Consider the following 19,572-nt stretch of genomic DNA (forward strand, 5'->3'; position numbering starts at 1 on the left):
CATTCCTTCTTCTTCTTCTTCTTTTTTCTTTTTGGCTAGGCAAGAATCAGTGAATTTGAAAGGAAAAGACATTCTACTCTTGTTCTCTTCTTCCTTTTTTCTGAACTTAAGGAATAGGACTCTTACAGCTATTCATTTGTTGAACTTCCTGTGAAAGGGTGAGGGGATTTTTTTCAACTCTGAATACATTACTTTCTTTAGGTGAACCTGAGATTGGATTTTTTTTGGCTATGGGTTAAGTGACTTGTCCAGGATCACACAGCTAGTAAGTGTCTGAGGCCAGATTTGAATTCAGATCCTCCTGACTCCATGGCTGGTGCTTTATCCACTTAGCCACACAGTTTCCCCTCCATTCCTTCTTAGATAATGATATGATAAACTTGTTCATATAAAGGGTGAATAAATACAAGGCTCTTAAGTCAGGGGATCTGAGTTCAAATATTAATTCTGACATTTCCTAGCAGTGTTATGAACACATCAAATAAACTCTCAGCATTATTTTGGGAGGTATATGTATATACATATGTATGTATAGATGATGTATATATGTATGTATGAGTAAATAAATAGATGTATATGTGTGTATGTGTACACATACATGCATATAAAATTTTACTTTATGGGGTAGTAGTAAAAAAAAAATTCTTCAGTGCATTTGTGAGCTATGGGTAAGGTTTGTTGTGATTTTTTAAAAAAAACTATTAGTCCTTTTTATTTTACTTAAAATAACACCAGGTGGTAGCTATAAATTGCATCCTTTTTTTAAAAGGCCAACTGCGCTGACAAGTCATATATTTTTGTCAGTATCTTATTTGGGTTAATTGAAGATCATTATGATTAAATGTAAGAGTAATAAATATAAACACTGAATTCTAACAACTCTCCAGAGCTTTCTGAGAAATATTTACATCTATCTATCTATTCATAATTTGTTTTTCAGACATAAGTATGAAGTCAGTTAAAGTAATCAATGCTTTGTTTATGGTCACCATACTGATACCCACTGTGACAACAAGTGACATTTCTTTCTCTTCCTTTATCATACTCTAACTTCCCAAATCCTCCTCCCCCAGACTCTGTTGTGGTATCAGGGACCAAAGCAGGATATTTGTCAAGTCTTAGTGGAGGGAGTAGTGGGCATCAAGTTCCATAGATAATGTTACAGATGTTGAATACTATGCACTCACTACATGTCAACATGTATAGGGTGCTACATAAGTTAATATAAATATTTGTGGTCTCAGTAGCCTCCCAAATTCCCCTTCTTGGCTGGATTCCTCTTAGATGAATAACAGTGGATGTTCCAAGGAAAATTCATAGGTATGGGACTGCACCTTGACTACTTTCAGTGGCATGTTCTGCCTGGGATACTTTCTATGGAGAGCTAAACCTGTACTCACCTTCTGGAGAAACACACTTTGATCTATTGCTAAAGCATATGTATAATTAGAGTCTTTGTTTGATTCTGTGATGAAGGGCCAAGTGTAGGAGGATTGACTCCTGAGCAGGAAGAATCAGTGAATTTGTAAGGAAAAGACATTCTACTCTTGTCTTCTTCCTTTATTCTGTACTTAAGGTATAGGACTTTTACAGCTATTCATTCATTCATTGAAATTCCTGTGAAAAGGTGAGGGGATTTTTCTCACCTCTGAATACATTACTTTCTTTAGGCGAACCTGAGATTGGATCTCACAGCCCTAGTCCTCTGCTATGCTTCTTTCTCTGAGTAGAGGTGAATGAACAGCAACCCTGAGATGGGTACTTTCTATCATTGGTGGACACTTTCCGGGTTTAGAAATCAGGAACTTCTAGCTCTGGGTGATGGTTGCCCAATAGAAAGTCATCTCTGAATTTACTTCTTAAAGGAAACTTGCACACACAAATACACATATGTGTATATATGTGTATGTATGTGATGTGTGTAGTGCATGTGTGTATACTTATATTAAAATTTCTCTAAGATAGGAATAACTCAGTGTAAGGAGAGCCAGAATGCCCTCTCTAAGCCAGGTTCTCCTAAGGTGAACAGGGACCATTTATGGAAGAGAAGTCCCAATGCCATGGCTACAGGTTTTTACAGGTAAATAAGAAGTTATATATGTCAAGTCAAATTACTTAAATCAAAAAGTTTTTTATGCCAGTGTTGGGAAAAAGAATTAAGGCTTATTATTCACATTAGGGGAGTTAGAATTAAACTATTTTTAAAAGTATCTTCTTTAAAAATTCTATCTTTGGCAATATAAAGGCATTTTTCAAATTTATTTTGGATATCATGAAAAGTGCTTGTTTCCACATGAGACACGATTTTTTTTTTGCATCCTCAAAAATTCTACACCCACTATGGAGCATGCACACTTAGCAAGTCTCATTTAAATAAAGAATCTGCCATATGGACATTTTAATGTGAAAATATTCTGGAATTAATTACAGAATTGGAAAACTGTAAAGCATGAAAATGTATTTTTGTTCAGGAGATCCTTCTTTGAGTGAAACTGAATGGCAATTTTCACAATCCAAAGAAAATATGTAGATGTAGAATATAAATTATCTACCTCTTGCTGCAACATATTTAATCTCTGTGTCTTTCTTTTCACCTTTACTTTCTGACCATCCCCTAACCCATATGGGCTATTTCTCTCTGGTTTCATTTTTTAAAAATTTATTTTAATGATTGTTAATAACTTTTGTTTTAACATCACTTTTATTTCCAAATACATAGCTTCTCCCTTCACTACTCAATGGGCAATCCCTTTTCACAATGAATGAAGATGTTCTGTGTGTGTGTGTGTGTGTGTGTGTGTGTGTGTGTGTGAGAGAGAGAGAGAGAGAGAGAGAGAGAGAGAGAGAGAGAGAGAGAGAGAGATGAACAAAGGCAGAGAAAAAGAGACAGAGAGGATAGCGTTTCAGGAAAACCAACCAGCACTCCAATTGAATCTGCAAATATATATAATATTTTATTTCCATATTCCCCCACCTCTGAAAATCAGGGAGGAAGATTTTTTTTCTCAGTTCTTATCCAGGGTTACACTTTTTTTTTTATCATTATGTGATATTCCTTTTAATATTTTTCTGTATGCAATATTGTAGTCATGTTTATTGTTTTCTAGTTATACTCACTTTGCTCTGCATCAATTAATATAAATTTTCCCATACTGCACTGAATTTTTTATCTTCATAATTTCTTGTGCTTTCTTGACTAATATTTATTCATTCAACAAAGGACACATACTTTTTTATCATACAAAAAAAGGTAGAGGCTACTATGAATGGTTTATCGTTTATAAGATTTTTTCTAGATTTAACTTCTTTGAAGTATACAGAAAGCAATGGAATCTCTTTTTCTAAGGGCATATTTTATTACCTTTCTTGGTATAATTTTCTTTTGTTTTCTTCAGTATATTGCCCCCTCTATCATCCCCATTGTCTCAGTCATCTTCAATCACTCCCTGTCTATATGGTGCTTCCTACTTCCTATAAACATATACGTGTTTCCCTCATCAAAAGCAAACAACACCGCCCAAAAAATACACACTTTACCCCCATTGTCTATAATCTTGTATGTGCCCTCTCCCTTCCATGGGTAAACTCTTTGAGTAGACTTCCTTTAATTTATTTCTCCACTTCCTATCCTCCCCCTCTTTTCTTGTATATATAGTCTAGTTTTAAACCTTTTCCTTTAACTAAAACTGTTCTTTTCAAACTATCAATAATCTCATAATCACCAAAACTAATGGCCCTTTCTCAATGATCATCCTTCTTGACCCCTTTGAAGACTTTGACATTGTCAATCACTCTTTTCTTCTTCACACTCTCTTTTCTCTAGGTCTTTGTGATACTTTCCTCTATTGGTTCTCCCCCTTCTTCTCTGATCACTCTTTCTCCCTCTCTTTTGCTAGATCATTTTATAGGTTGTATCTATAAAATATGCATATCCTACCAAGGCTTTGTCCTTGACCTTTCTCTCTTCTTCCTGTATACTATTTTGCTTGTTGATCTCATCAATGCTCAGGGATTCAATTGATGCCTCTATACCAATGACTGTCAGTTTTATTAATACAGATTCAACATCTCTCCTGAATTCCACCTGAATATTAGACATTTTGAAATGCATGGCTGGTAAACACCTCAAATTTAACATATCTAAAACAGAATTCAGTATCTTTCCCCGTAAACTCTCTTATATTCCTAACTTCTCTATTAGTGTTGGGGTTTCCACCATTCTCCAAGTAACCTAGGAGAGTTGAAAAATCCTGTAGAGTCTAATTTTATACTCTTTATGCTCTTTTCTCTCCTCTGAAATTGTCACTACCCTGGTACAAGTCCTCATCACCTAATGCCTGGACTATTCCATCAGACTTCTGTCTGGTTTTCCTGGCTCCAATCTCTCCTGTTTCCATTCTAACTTCCACTCAGCTATCAGAGTGTTCTTCCAACTCAGGCCTGACCATGGCAATCCTTCTCTCCTTACTCCTATCCCATTCAATATAATCCTCGGGCTCTCAGTGACCTCCAGGAACAAATACAAAATATTCTGTTTAGCTTTTAAAGCCTTTCATAATCTTTCCTGTTGTACCTTTCAAGTCTTCTTACACCTTCTTCCCCTCCATGTACTGTATAATATAGGGACACTGGCCTCCTTTTCTTTCTTCACAAGAGGTATTCCATTTCATGACTACATATTATCACTGTCTACCTCCCCACCCCCCCATGTCTTGAATCACCTCTCATCTCATCTCTGTCATCTAGATGTCCTATTTCCTTCAAGGCTTAGATAAAAATCCCAGACTCTACAAGAAGTGGTTTCTCCTGACCCTTAAGTTTCATGCTTTCCCCTGAGATTATCTTCAATTTATAAGGCCTACATCTTGTTTGTACATTACTGTTTGCATGTTTCCTCCAACATTAAACTGTAGCTTCCTCGAGAACAAGGGCAATTTTACATTTCTTTGTTTTTTCAACTGCTTAGTAGGTTGCCTGTCATATAGTGGCACTTAATTAATGCATGTTAACTTTATTTATTTTGCAGCAAGATAAAGCTCCTCCAATAGTAAATCAATATGTTTTTCTACTCCTCCCCTCAACATTTACTGTTCCTCTCTATTATTATTTTTGCCATTTTTGGGGGTGGGGGTTGTGTGCAGTGAAACTTCAAAATTGTTTTTATATTCAATCTCTTATTGTTAGTAATTTAGAGCATTATTATATATGGTTGTTAATAATTTGTGATTCTTATTTTGAGAGCTATTTGCTTATAACCACTGTGGTTCATTCCAGATATAGGTCTATGTTCCTAACACTTATCATTAGAGAAAGGGTCCTTAGGTTTAGATATTTGTGTTAATTCCCTGCACAACTTGGAAACTAAAATCTTACTATATATAGTTGGTAAAATGATTTTTTTCTCTAGTTGATTCTTTCTGTTTTTTATTCTGCTTTGTAAAATTAATTTATTTTTAACTTAAAATTAAAACAAATACAAAAATAATAAAAAACATTATAAACTTAAATACTAAAATTTAAATACAAAATACGAAAAGAAAAAAAAGACTAACATTGTGCACAGCAGTACGTTAAGAGAGGATTCAAAACACAAAGTAACAAATTTGCATTTCAAGAAAGCCTGTATAATAAATACTACATATGGTGTTCAGAGCTGTCCGTCTTTTCTTTGCTTCCTCATAGGTTTTCTTTTGTTCTTTGCTGTGTACTTTTTTTAAATATAAATTTATTTATTTTTAGTTTTCAATATTCACTTCCACAAGATTTGAGTTCCAAATTTCTCACCCCTCCCCCACCCAAGATTGCATGCATTCTGAATACCCCTTCCCCTGTTCTGCCTTCTCTTCTACCTCTCCCCCCTCCCTTCTCTTATCCCCTTCCTCTTCTATTTTCCTGTAGAGCAGGATAGACTTCTGTACCCCACTTCCTGTATTTCTTATTTCCCAGTTGAATGTGAAAACATTTTTTTAAAACATGTTTTTAAAACTTTGAGTTCCAAATTTTCTCCCTTCCTCCCTCCCCACCCACCCTCATTGAAAAGGCAAGCAACTCAATATAGGTTGTACATGTGCAGTTATGCAAAACACTTCCTTAGTAGACATGTTGTGAAAAACTAACTCTATTTCCCTTAATCCTATCCTGACCTCCCATTTATTCTATTCTTTCTTCTGACCCTGTCCCTCCTCAGAAGTATTTGCTTCTGATTACCCTCTTTCCCAATCTGCCCTCCTCTCTATCACCCCCCTGCTATCTTGTCCCCTTCTCCCCCTATTTTCCTGTAGGGTAAGACAGATTTCCATACCCAATTGAATGTGTATGTTATTCTCCTTAAGCCAAATCCTATGAGAATAAGATTCCTCATTCCCTCTCACCTTCCCCTGTTTCCCCTCCACTGTAGAGACTTTTCTTTTCTGTTTTTTTTTGTGAGATAATTTACCCCATTCTACCTCTCCCTTTCTTCCTCTGAGTATCATCCTCTCTCATCCCTTAATTTTATTCTCCAGATATGACCCCTTAATCTTCAACTCACCCTGTGCCTCTATCTATCTATCTATCTATCTATCTATCTATCTATCTATCTATCTATCTATCTATCTATCTATACATACATACAATTTTTTTCCTTCAACTACCCTAATACTGACAAAGTCTCATGAGTTTACAAATATCTTTCCATGCAGGAATGTAAACAGTTCAATCTTAATAAGTCTCTTATGATTTCTCTTTCCTGTTTACCTCTTCATGTTCCACTGGAGTCCTGTATTTGAAAGTCAAATTTTCTGTTTAGCTCTGGTCTTTTCATCAGGAAAGTCCTCTATTTCACTGAATGACAATTTTTTCCCCTGAAGGATTATACTCAGTTTTGCTGGGTAGGTGATTCTTGGTTGTAAGTCTATCTCCTTTGCCCTCTGGAATATTATATTCCATGCCCTGTGGTCCTTTAATGTAGAAGCTGCTAAATCTTGTGTTATCCTGATTGTGTTTCCACAGTACTTGAATTGTTTCCTTCTGGCAGCTTGTAATATTTTCTCCTTGACCTGGGAACTCTGGAATTTGGCTACAATATTCCTAGGAGTTTTCCTTTGGGGATCTCTTTCAGGAGGAGATCTGTGGATTCTTTCAATTTCTATTTTGCCCTCTGGTTCTACTATATCAGGGCAGTTTTCCTTGATAATTTCTTGAAAGATGATGTCTAGGCTCTTTTATTGATCATGGCTTTCAGATAGTCCAATAATTTTTAAATTCTCTCTCCTGGATCTATTTTCCAGGTCAGTTGTTTTTCCAATGAGATATTTCACATTGTTTTCTAATTTTTCATTCTTTTGGATTTGTTTACAGTGTCTTGATTTCTCATAAAGTCACTGTCTTCCAATTGCTCTATTCTAATTTTTAAGGAAGTATTTTCTTCAGTAATCTTTTGGACTTCCTTTTCCATTTGGCCAATTTTTCTTTTTAGGGCATTTTTCTCCTCATTGGCTTTTTGGACCTCTTTTGCCATTTGGGTTAGGCTATTTTTTAAGGTGTTATTTTCTTCAGTATTTTTTTGGGTCTCCTTTAGCAAGCTGTTGACTTGTTTTTCATGATTTTCTTGCATCACTCTCATTTCTCTTCCCAGTTTTTCCTCTACTTCCCTTACTTGCTTCTCAAAATCCCTTTTGAGCTCTTCCAAGGCCTGGGACTGAGTCATATTTTTCTTGGAGGCTTTGGATGTAGGAGCTTTGATTTTGTTGTCTTCTTCTGATTGTATATTTTGATCTTCTTCTTCACCAAAGTAAGATAATATAGTCTGACTCTTTTTGTGCTGCTTGCTCATGATCCCAGCCAATTACCTGAGTTTTAAACTCTGTTAAGGTAAGAGTCTGCTTCCAATGTGGAGAGTGTACTGTCCCAAGCTTCAGGGGTTTGTGTAGCTGTTTTCAGAGATACTTGTAGGGACCTGTAAATTTTCAGTTCTTCCAAGGTGATATTATAAGGGGCAAGGTGTTTGCTCCTTTCCTGGCCTGTGAGCACAAGTATTCCTTTCTGCCCCGTAACTGTGAGGAAGGGTTCCTCTCCACAGCCACTACAAGCTCCACCACGCCAGCATTCATCCTCACCCCATCACCGCTGCCCAGAACTATGACCAAGATCCACACACAGACAAAGCAAGAGATTCCTGCCTCAGCACTGGCAAAAAAGTCTCTGCAGTCCATCTCTGATCAGCCACTGGATTCCCCCTCAGTCTGTGGGCATGAAGCTCAGGAAGCAGATGCACCCCAGGGCACTCTGGGGAATGGAGTTGAAACCCGCCTTCCTCTCTGACCACCGACAAAAACAGACTTTTCCCACCGACCTTCTAAGTTGTCTTTGGCATTTGTGGATTAAGGAGTCTGGAAACCTCCACAGCTGCCCATGATTCAGTCCTCTGAGGCCTGCTCCAGGTTTTTCTGCGGCCTGTGCCCTCCCACACCGCGCTGCACTGCGCTCCCAGCCCAGAGCGATACACCTTTCTGATCAATCATCCAGGTTGTCTTGGGCTGGAAATTTGTTTCACTCTGTCGTTCTGTGGGTTCTGCTGCTTCAGAATTTGTTTAGAGCCATTTTTTATGAGTATTTGGAGGGGTTTGGATGAGAGCTCAAGCAAGTCACTGCTTTCACTCTGCCATCTTGGCTCCGCCCCTGCTGTGCACTATTTACTTTGTTCTCTTCCTGCCCCCCTCCCAAGAAGAGGGCTACAAGACAGCATGGATGAATAGATAGATAGATAGAAAGAGAGGTAGAGATGGAGATATATAGATCTGTGTATGTATATGTATATATAAACACATAATATATACATACACATAAATGTATACATACATGTGAATATACACATGTGATCACATACACATACATATACATACATATCTGTAATCCATTATACATTCGTGTGCAGCAGTTTAAAATCATACTATACTTGTTTATCCTGTTTCTCTGAAAAAGATTCATTCAAAAGCCCCTTTCCATATTTTTTCTAACTCCACAAACTCATTTCCTACACCACAGCAATATTCCAACCTTATAGTGTCTAGTCATTTTAAACAGTCTAAAACAATATTGATCAGTATGGTTAACATATTTTGTAGTTTCCTTATTTTTCTCTTTTGATTAAATCTATTTTAGCCAACTTTGTCTGAGATCATGATTACTACACCTGCTGCTCTTGATCTTTATTTTGTTTGTGTATATCTCTTGTTTCTCATCCCTCTTAACTCCTCTGCTTTACTTCTACCTGCTACCTTGTCCTCCTATCACTTAATCTAACCCTCTTTAAAGATCCCTCCCTTATCCTCTTCTCACTTCCCCATCCCCTTAGCCTTTTATTTCTTTCTGGATTTAGAAGACTTTTATTCCCTTCTAGATATATATGTTGTTTCCTCATTAACCCATGCCCAATTTTTTTCCATGTAACATGTGGACTTTATTAAACAAATGTAATTCAAGGAGAAATCAAATAGGCACTTAAAGAGAAAAGTGACTAAAGAAAAATTGTATCTTAAACATTGTAAAGCAGCTTGCTTGCAGTGGCATTTAACTGAACCTTGTTACTATGAAGAATACAGCTCATGCATAGGTATGGACGAATGATTTGTACATTTTTCAAGTACTCACTGAATACTAGCATATATACACATATGCATAGTTTGAAAAAAATTAAGTTAAGAACCAAAATAAACTTCATTTTTGTTTTTCTTTTGGAAGAGGTTTTCTAAAGAGCAGAATATGTGGTTCTGGCTCATGAATCATATAATGAACCTATCCAGTAGGGTTCCAGAACTACCAGTCATCCTCCCCAATCCTCCCCATCAGTTCTTACTCTTGTACCTTATTTGTATAATATAATTGCTCTTTTTACCTTTTCCTAGACAGTTTGCTTTTTCATCATCACATTATACTCAGGTCAACCTCAATATTTCTTTTGAACTATACAATTATTAATAACAATCTTAGACATACAATTTAGATTTCCTCACATAATTAATTAATCTTTGATTTTTATCTTATAGTTCTCTGGGATCTTTCATGCCAAATTTTCTATTGATTTCAGGTCTTTTTTGCAAAAAAAATCCTGAAATTCTGGCTATTCATTGAATGTCCATCTTTTTGTTTGTTCAGGATTATACTTAGCTTTGCTGGGTATCATAGTTTTGGCTGCAACCCCAGTTTTTTTGCTCTCCAATATATGGTGTTCTAAGACCTGTAGTCTTTTAGTGTAGTTGCTGCTAGGTCTTGTGTGATTCTAATTGCAGCTCTGTCATATTTGATTTTTTTTTTTGTTGCTCGTAATCTTTTCTCCTTGATCTGAGCGTTTCAGAATTTAGCTATGATATTTCTGTAGGTTTTCCTCATGAGTTCTCCTTTAGGTGGTGATCAGTGGATTTTTTTTTTTCTATTTCTACTATCCCCTCTTGTTTTAACACTTCAGGACAATTTTCTTTAATTATTTCATGAAACTTCTTTTTTAAAAATCATAGCTTTCACATCATCCAATTATTCTTATCCTTTCTCTTCTTGATCTTTCTCCAGATCAGTTGTTTTTCCTGTGAGATGTTTCACTTTATCTTCTATTATTTTATTCTTCATATTTTGTTTTGCTTTTTCTTGGTCTCTCATAATTTTTCTGGCTTCCCCTTCCCATTCTAATTTTCTAGGAGTCATTTTCTTCCATGAGATTCTGGATCTCTTTTTTTAGTTGGCTGACTTTCTTTTTATAACCTTCTTATTTTTTGGGATTGTTCTTTTTTTTGTTGTTAATTTCTCCTCAGTCTCTCTCATTTTATTTTTAAAATTTTCTTTAACTTCTATTAATTCTTTTTTGGCAGGTGACCATTTGATGTTACTCTTTGGGGTAGGAGAAGCTTTTTTGCTTCACGGTGTTTCTCTGAAGATGAAGTCCAGTCTTCTCTATTCCCATTTCTATAGCTGGGTTCTTTCTCTTTTGCTCATTTATTCATTGATTTATAGCAGTTCATTTATCATAATCACCTCTATTCCTGGGGTACGGGGAATGGTGTCTCTGGCCTCAGATCCTCCTTCAGTTCTCCCCTCTGGCCTGGAACTGGAACCAAGAATTTTGCCCTCCTGTAAGTGCCCAGAACCAGTGATGTCCCTGCCCCACTACTTCTGCACTTAACAGGTTTGTGTTGGTTCCTGCTCACCAGCACTGCTGGGTCTAGTGTCCCTTATCAACAGAGGTAACCTCAATCTACCCCTGCTCAGATGCCTGACTCCCCACATTGTCTGGGAGGTAAAAATTTCTATGCCTGTGCCTGAGTCTACCTCTCAACCCAGACAGCTCCAGGGCTTAATCCCTGCTATTTCAGTGGAACTAGCCTGGAGGTGCTTACGTTTCATGGGGACCAAACCTTGGATCTTCTCAGGTTTTCCCAGGAGGATGACTCATCCATCAAACTTTTGTTTATTTGTACTGTTCTACATTCTTCCTGAGGCACTGTTTTGTCTTATTTGTGGAGGAAATCTGGAAAGCTTGGAATTTTCTGATCTACTCTGCCATCTTCCCAGAATCCTCTCTTCTTATTAATTTTAATTTTTGTTGGTGTAAAAGATTTCCAAATTTACATAATTTGAATGACTAATTTTATCATTTTTGATCTCATCTATACCTGGTTTAGTAAACAATTCTTCTAGTCATACATTTGAAAGGTATATGATCTCATTCTCATCTAATTATATATGGTATTTGCTTTCGTATTTAGGTTATATATATTTTGAATTTGTTAAATATGGTATTTTTTTTATATTGACTGATTTTTGACAAACTACTATGACATTTTCACAGTAGTTTTCAAATAAGGAATTATTTCCAAGAAATTTATATTTTTGTGTTTGTTAAACAATAAATTATTAAGTGCATGTATTTATTTACTTTAGCATTTTTTGTGTTGTTGTTTTGGCTAGGCAATGGTGTTAAGTGACTTACCCAGGTTCATAAAGCTAGTAAATGTTATGTGTCTGAAGCCAGATTTGAACTCAGGTCCTCCTGACACAAGGGCCAATGGTCTATCCATTGCACCACCTAGCTGCCCTTACTTTAGCATTTTTAATCTAAGAACTTTTTTTTTTTAAGGATTTCTGTTTATTAAATATTTTGAGATTTGGAAGCATTATTACCCTATTGTCATTCTTAAAAATATTATTTCCCTTGAGATTTGTAGGTTTTCTGTTCAAGTCAAATCAACAAACATTTATTAAGCATCTACAATGTACTAGGGCCAGGATTCAGAAAGACACATCTTCCTGAGTTCAAACGTGGCCTTACACTGACTAACTCTGTGACCCTGGGCAATTCATTTAATCATGTTTGCTTCAGTTTCTTCATGTGTAAAATGATCTGGAAAAAGGAAATGACAAGGCACTCCGTCATCTTTGTCAAGAAAATCCCAAACATGGTCACAAAGAACAAAACACTATGTACTAGTGAATCTGCTAAGGACTCAGTATACAAAGAATTCTCCTCCAAAATGTTATTGCTCTTAAGGATATCACAATTTAATGGGGCAAGCAACTAATCTCTTCAAATGGATTTTGTTACTGTTTTGTAGGGTTCCTTAAAGTACATTTTTTGATGATTTGATTAGTATTGCAATGCATTTGCTAATAAATTTATTTATAGAATATAAGCTTTTTGAGGGCAGAGACTATTTCATTTTTGTCTTTTTATCCATAGCATCAAGCTCTTGGAACATAGTAGGTACTTAATATATTTTAATTGATTTAGGAAATATCATTAATGTTATCTATGTTGTTACAGTACACCTATAAGCAATAATTATCCCTCTAATTATATAAGAAATGTTTTGTAATATTTCTATATATTTATCTATGAAAAAACTTATTTCTTCCCTAGCAGATTGATTTTGAGATAATTTGCTCATTTTATAGTCATTTTGTATTAGACTTTCTATTATTTTCTTAATTTTATGCCTGTATCAAAATGCTTTTGACTTTTGCAGTTTTATTTTACACTTTGCTAGTTTATGGAAGCTATAAGTTTCTAAATTCATTTCTTTACTGATTCCCTTAGGTTTTCTAAGTAAATCATCATGTCTAAGTAAGACTCATTTGTCTTTGCTCCTTTTGTTTATGCCTTTAATTTTACTTGTCTTACTGCTATCACTAGCATTTCTACAATCATGTCAAATAACAAGACATGTCTTTCAAACTTCAATATATCAATATTTCTATGTATGTATGTATATATATCATAGTCAATATGGGGCATATCACAACCTATGTACCCACTCGTATACTGTATAAACCTTATCCACGGCCTTCCATAAATTCTATGCAACAGTTATAAAATGTGATGACAGACTCTCAGTGGGTTTCTTGATATTACATATGTGGTAATACCATTGGGAAAATATCCATTTGTTATCCCTCACTTTCATTATATAACTAGTCTACTTAGTTTTCTTATTATGCATCTCTTTGATAACCTGTCACTATTTTCCCACCCCCACCACTGGTAATATGCTCTAGCTTTTGTAGGTCTAGCATAAATTTTTCCATTGTCCTTTGAATGACTAAAGATTTTGATTGTTCAAAGATTGTGGTATTTCATGAATCATGAGTATAGGATTATTAGAAAATTATTTTAAAACAGGCTTTATTTATTTTATTAAATATTTCCCAATTACATTTACAATTTTTACATTTTTTTTATTTATGTACCAAATTCTCTCCCTTTGTCCTCCCATCACCCCTTGAAAAGGACAGCAATATGATATTGATTATACACATGAAGTCATGCAAAAGCATATTTCCATATTAGCCATGTTGCAAAAGAAAAAAAAAACACACATGCACACACAAACCCAATAATAATAAAGTGAAAAATAATGCTTTAATCTGTACTCAGAGTTCATCAATTCTCACTCTGGAGATGGAATGTATTTTCTTCAGGGTCCATTGGAATTATCTTGTCTTGTTAAGAAGAGCTAAATCTTTCAGAGTTGATCATCATTTCAATAGTGTGGTTACTGTCTACAATGATCTCTTGTTTCTGTTCACTTCATTTTTTATCAGTTCATGTGACACTTCTCAGGTTTTTCTGAAACCATCCTCATTATTTCTTAGAGCATAATAGCATGCCATCACAATCATATACTATAACTTCTTCAGCAGTTCTCAAAATTGATGGACATCCTCACAATTTCCAATTCTTTACCTCCACAAAAAGAGCCACTATCAATATTTTTTAACAATTTTTTCCATTTTCCTTTTATTTTATCTCCTTGGGATACACACCTAGTAATGGTATAACTGGATCAAGGGATTTGCATAGTTTTGTAACTTAATGGACATAGTTCTCAATTGTCAGACCATTCTATAACTCCACCAATAGTGCATTAGTTTCCCTATTAAATCCATACCCCTCCAGCATTTATCATTTTCCTTTTCTGCCAAGCTAGCCATCTGATACATGTGAGGGAATATGTCATAGTTGTTTTAACTTGCATTTATCTAATAAACAGCGATATAGAATTTTTTTTATGTGAGTATTAACAGCTTTGCTTTCTTCTGAAAACTTCCTGTTCATGTTCCTTTATCATTTATCAATTGTGGAATGTCTCTTTTTTTTTATAAAGTTTTATAGAGTTTCCTATATATTTGAGAAAAAAGGGCTTCATCAGAAAAAAAAATTCTTTAAAATCTCCTCTCCCCAGTTTCTTGCTTTCCTTCTAATTTTGGCTGCACTAGTTTTATGTGTGCAAAAACTTTTTAATTTCATGCAACTAATTTTTTCCATTGGTCCTTTGATTTTTCTCTAACTTGTTTGGTCATGAATTTTTCTCTTATCTAGATTTGACAGATAGATTTTTCCATGCTCCCCTAATTTACTTATTATATCACCCTCTGAGTCTAAATCATTTGCCTATTTTCACCATATTTTGGCATACAGTTTGAGGTGTTGATCTATGCCTAGTTTTTAAGAAACTGCTTTTGTCTTTTCCCAGCAACTTTTGTCAAGTGATGAGCTCTTGTCCTCAAAGTTTGGATAACTTCATTTACCAAAAAATAGTTAATATGGCTATTTACTATAGATTTCAATACTGATTTGAACATATTTATGTGTATGTATGTACAGACAGACAGACACACACACCTCTTTGAACCAATTTAGACGAGAGTGAGGTTCAAGCATGACTCAGCTCCACACCATTTTCCCCTCCACTTTAAAAGCTCTTCCTTGAATGCTTTTTTAAAATGTGAGATAATTTTCCCTATTCTCCCTTCCCCTTTCTCCCAGTGCATCCCTTTTTCTTGCTCATTTATTTTTGTAAAATTTCATTCCAATAAGATCAAGTCATTCCCATACTCTCTGTCTTTGTTGAATCCTTCTAACTCTTCAGGAGTTTCATCTGTCACTTTTTCATATGGCAATATAAACATTTTAATCTCATTGGCTCCTTTATAAGTCTTTTTTCATGTTTACTTTTTTATGCTTGAGTCTTATGTTTGAAAGTCAAATTTTCTATTTCACTCTGCCTTTTTCATCATGAATGCTTCAAAGTCTTCTATGTCACTTAAATATCCATTTTCCCCCTGAATGATTGTATTCTATTTTTTTCTGTGTAGGTTTTGCTTGTAATCCTAGCTCTTTTGCCTTCCAGAATATCACACTCCAAACTTTCTGTTTCTTTAAGGTGGTAGATGCTAAATCTTGTATGATTCTGACTGAGGCTCAATGATATTTGGATGGTTTCTTTCTCAATCCTTGTAATACTTTGTCCTTGACCTGGGAGCTCTGAGATTGGCTATAATACATCTGGGAATTTTCATTTTTGTATCTCTTTCAGGTGGTGATTAGTGAATTCTTTCAATTTATGTTTCTGGGCTATCAGGGTGATTTTCCTTCATAATTTCTTGACTTATGATGTTGAGGCTCTTTGATCATGGCTTTCAGGTAATCTAATAATTCTTAAATTATTTACTCCTCAATTTATTTTTCATGTCAATTGTTTTTCTAATGAAATATTTCACATTTTCTTCTAGTTTTTTCATTCTTTTTATTTTATAGGTCTTGTTTGGGTCTCTTTCTTAGGCATACTTGAGGCCATTAAGAGCACTGTACATTTTGCCAAGAAAAATCTAGCTCTGGTCTGATCATCTGGGCCCATTCACTTCTCCTCTACAGTCCCTGTTCATATTGGTCATACAATCACAGTATAAACAATATGCATTCTTTATCTACTATTTTTTTCCCTTGGAGGTCATTAGGTTATGTTCTATTAAGTGATTTTTTGAATTTCACATAAAAGACTCTGTTATGTTTCAGGGCTTGGTGGAATGATGTCAGTGTTTTCTATAAAAAAAAAGCATCTAGAAGATGTCACCATCTACAGAGCATGCATAATACATTTGAACTCTGTGCATGACAGTTGCAAATGCCTTCAATGACTGAGTGAATGAATAAAGCACTTAATAAGTACTTGAATAGAGCAAATCACTCTGTTAAGTGCTGGGGATAAGAATAGAAAAGTAAGAGTCCCTGCTCTCCAGGAGCTCATATTCAAATGAGGGAGATGACACATTTGGAAGTCATATGGAAAAATCTCATGTTCGTCAGGATATGGCTGTCAAGCAGATGTTAATGACTTGTCTTCAATATTATTTTCACTGATAAAATTAAGCCAGTTTTTGATGCTTAATCGTTTGACAATGTCAAGGACTTTTGTGGCAAGAACTTTCTTTTATCTATCTTCAACAGCTGTGACTGTAGAACCTGCAGGAGCAGTTGCCAGGCTACATATCCATGGGTGTTACTTCCCAAGACTAGTGAGTATAATCACCCTGTTTTACGCATTATTTGATAATAATAATGAAAATTGTCATCAGACATAGAATTGATTCTTTTTACTATTCAAGGTACCTGTCAAAAATATAAGGTTCTCATTGTGTTGTACATGACTGCTTTCTCCATTACTCACAATAAGTTATGTTTAATAAGTGAGCATTGTAGCATTCTTTAGGGCAGATTTTCCTCTAGGAGTTATACTGAGTTCATGAATACATTCTGTTTATTAGGGTATATGTCTGTCTGCTTCTATTCTTTATATTACTTGCTTGTATTCTCATTATTTTCACTCCTCTATTCATTTGCAAGCTGACATTTTTATTCCAGATCACAAGCTTCTCTTGTTCTGAAAATATGTTCAGTTATAGGATAGGCCCAACCAAGTAGTCTTATGTTGCTTCAACATTTAATATTTGTTTACTACTTTTGCTGTTCTCCGTTCATTTGGGGTCTAATAGTCCTCCTGTTGTTTTACCAGATGGCTACAGAAATTCTCCCTCACATCCCTTGATTAAAAAACCCAGAAATGAATTATACGTCACACAAGTTGAAAAGTCAAGCCAAATTAAGCATCAAATGTATACTGAAATCAAAATGCTCCGGATGCACTTATTCTCAAAAAATAAATTTGTTTTTGTGTGTATAATCTGTCCTCATATGCAATAAGCCAACTGCAATTATAGTGGAGTAATTAAGAAGTAATGCAAAATTTAAAAACAAAACAAAACAGAGGCATGAGGTGGAAAATTTAGGACTTAGACCAGGAATTCAAAGACCTTTCTTATTGTAACCTTGGTTCTTTCACTTATTCTTTGTGTAACCTTGGACTCTCTAAGCCTCAGCTACCTCATCCATAATACGAGAAAATGATACCTGCTTTGCCTTCTTAATAAGATTGTGAGGATTAAACAGTATGAAAAATATTTTTGAAGTGCCAATGTACCTTAAACTTCATTAAGTGTCACATAAGTATAAAACTACATTAACAGAATTATTAGCAAGAAGAAATATTTGAACTTTTTGAATAAACTAGAAAACTTCTCCCTTGAAGTGTTTGCTTGTGCCACATACTGTGTAAAGCACCGAGGATAGAAAAAATTAAAATCATATAGTCCCTGTCCTCAAGGAACTCACACTCTGAGAAGAAGAAGCATCCTGATCAATAAACATGCAGTTAGGTACCTACTATATATCTAATATGTGCTAAATGCTAGGAATATAAATCCAAAAGGAAACCAGTCCCTGAATTCAAAGAGCGTACATTGTACTGTGCATTTATACTAAAGTTAAAATGTGATGAAGACAAAGGAGCAGTTCAGATAAAAGGCTTGAAGGAAATTTTTTGGAAGCAGAGATCATGTTCAACTAATAAGGAGAAGGTGTTTGAGCTGAACCCTGAAAGAAAAGGACACCATCATTTAGTCATTTCAGGATTGGAATCCAAGGGTAATATGCACAAATTCATGGATATGCATTATATATCCTACCTACTTTAAAGAATTTCATTTCATGGAATCTGACATATCCTAGTGTTTTCCATTTTTGGCTGCAATGGAGCTTCTTTTGAAAGTGTTATAATGGTGTTCTGGCATTTCTCCTTGGTATCAATCAATATGGCATGTACACCATCAGCAGATTTAGGACACTTTCAACACTTACAGGGGTCACTCATTATCAGTGCCCAGTCCACCCTGATGCTGACAAGGTTCTACTTACAACAGAGCTTTTCAAGAAAGTCTGATCTTGTCAGTTTATCACAGTCCCACCTCTTAATTAGCAACATGCCATCACATAAGGGTGTATTAATTAGAAGAATGATTATTAGGGTAGCTTATTGAGCATAGCAAAATAGCTGTACAGATGTTTAAATAAAATCTAGGAAAATTAAGGAATATTGCAGGATTTGAAATGACCATAATTGAAATTAAATCATTCTGGAATTTGATATAAGCAATATATTTTAGAAAATGGAAACATGATAAAGACATAATCTGATAATTTAGAAATAGCAAAAATAAGATACTAATGTTGCCAATTGTTACCTATTCTATCTTCTGCGTACACACACACACACACACACACACACACATATACACACACACACATCTGTAAACAAATATATGTAAACATATATAAATTCATGCATGCATACCTATGGATGCATGCATATTAAACACATGTATATGTGTGGTTATGTATTATAAACATTTATATGCATATATACACAGGGTACATATGTGTCTGTATATGTATACATATGTATATGTTTCATGGGTATGGCTTAAGAACATCCCCTTGGTTATGACTTTCCCTCTTAAGAAGCAGAAGCAGATTGTTTATTCTATGATGCTAATATCTTAGGTTGTTTAAGTTTTTGCCACATTCTCAAGAGAAATTCTTTTACATTCGAGCAGCAACTCCTTTCTCATTAACAAGCTTAACTGTTAGAATTTACAGAGAAAAGTAGCAATTTCTACATAAGAAGTAGTAAAAGATTATATGTAGACTGTAAGGTATATGAGAATTTAAGATATAATAGACTCAGCTCAATGCTGAGAAAATATTCAACAGATTATTTTTATCAATCTATATGTGCACAAACATTTTTTTAATCAGACCCATGATTTCATTGGTGTAGAGAACTCTTAGTGATGAAACTCTCAACTGATATAAAGCAACTCTCCTGTAACTGTATTCTTTGAGAGTTACCTTAGAACACTGAAACATGAATT

Source organism: Phascolarctos cinereus, unplaced genomic scaffold, assembly GCF_003287225.1.
Source record: "Phascolarctos cinereus isolate Bilbo 61053 unplaced genomic scaffold, phaCin_HiC Scaffold_4;HRSCAF=312, whole genome shotgun sequence".
Lineage (NCBI taxonomy): Eukaryota > Metazoa > Chordata > Mammalia > Diprotodontia > Phascolarctidae > Phascolarctos > Phascolarctos cinereus.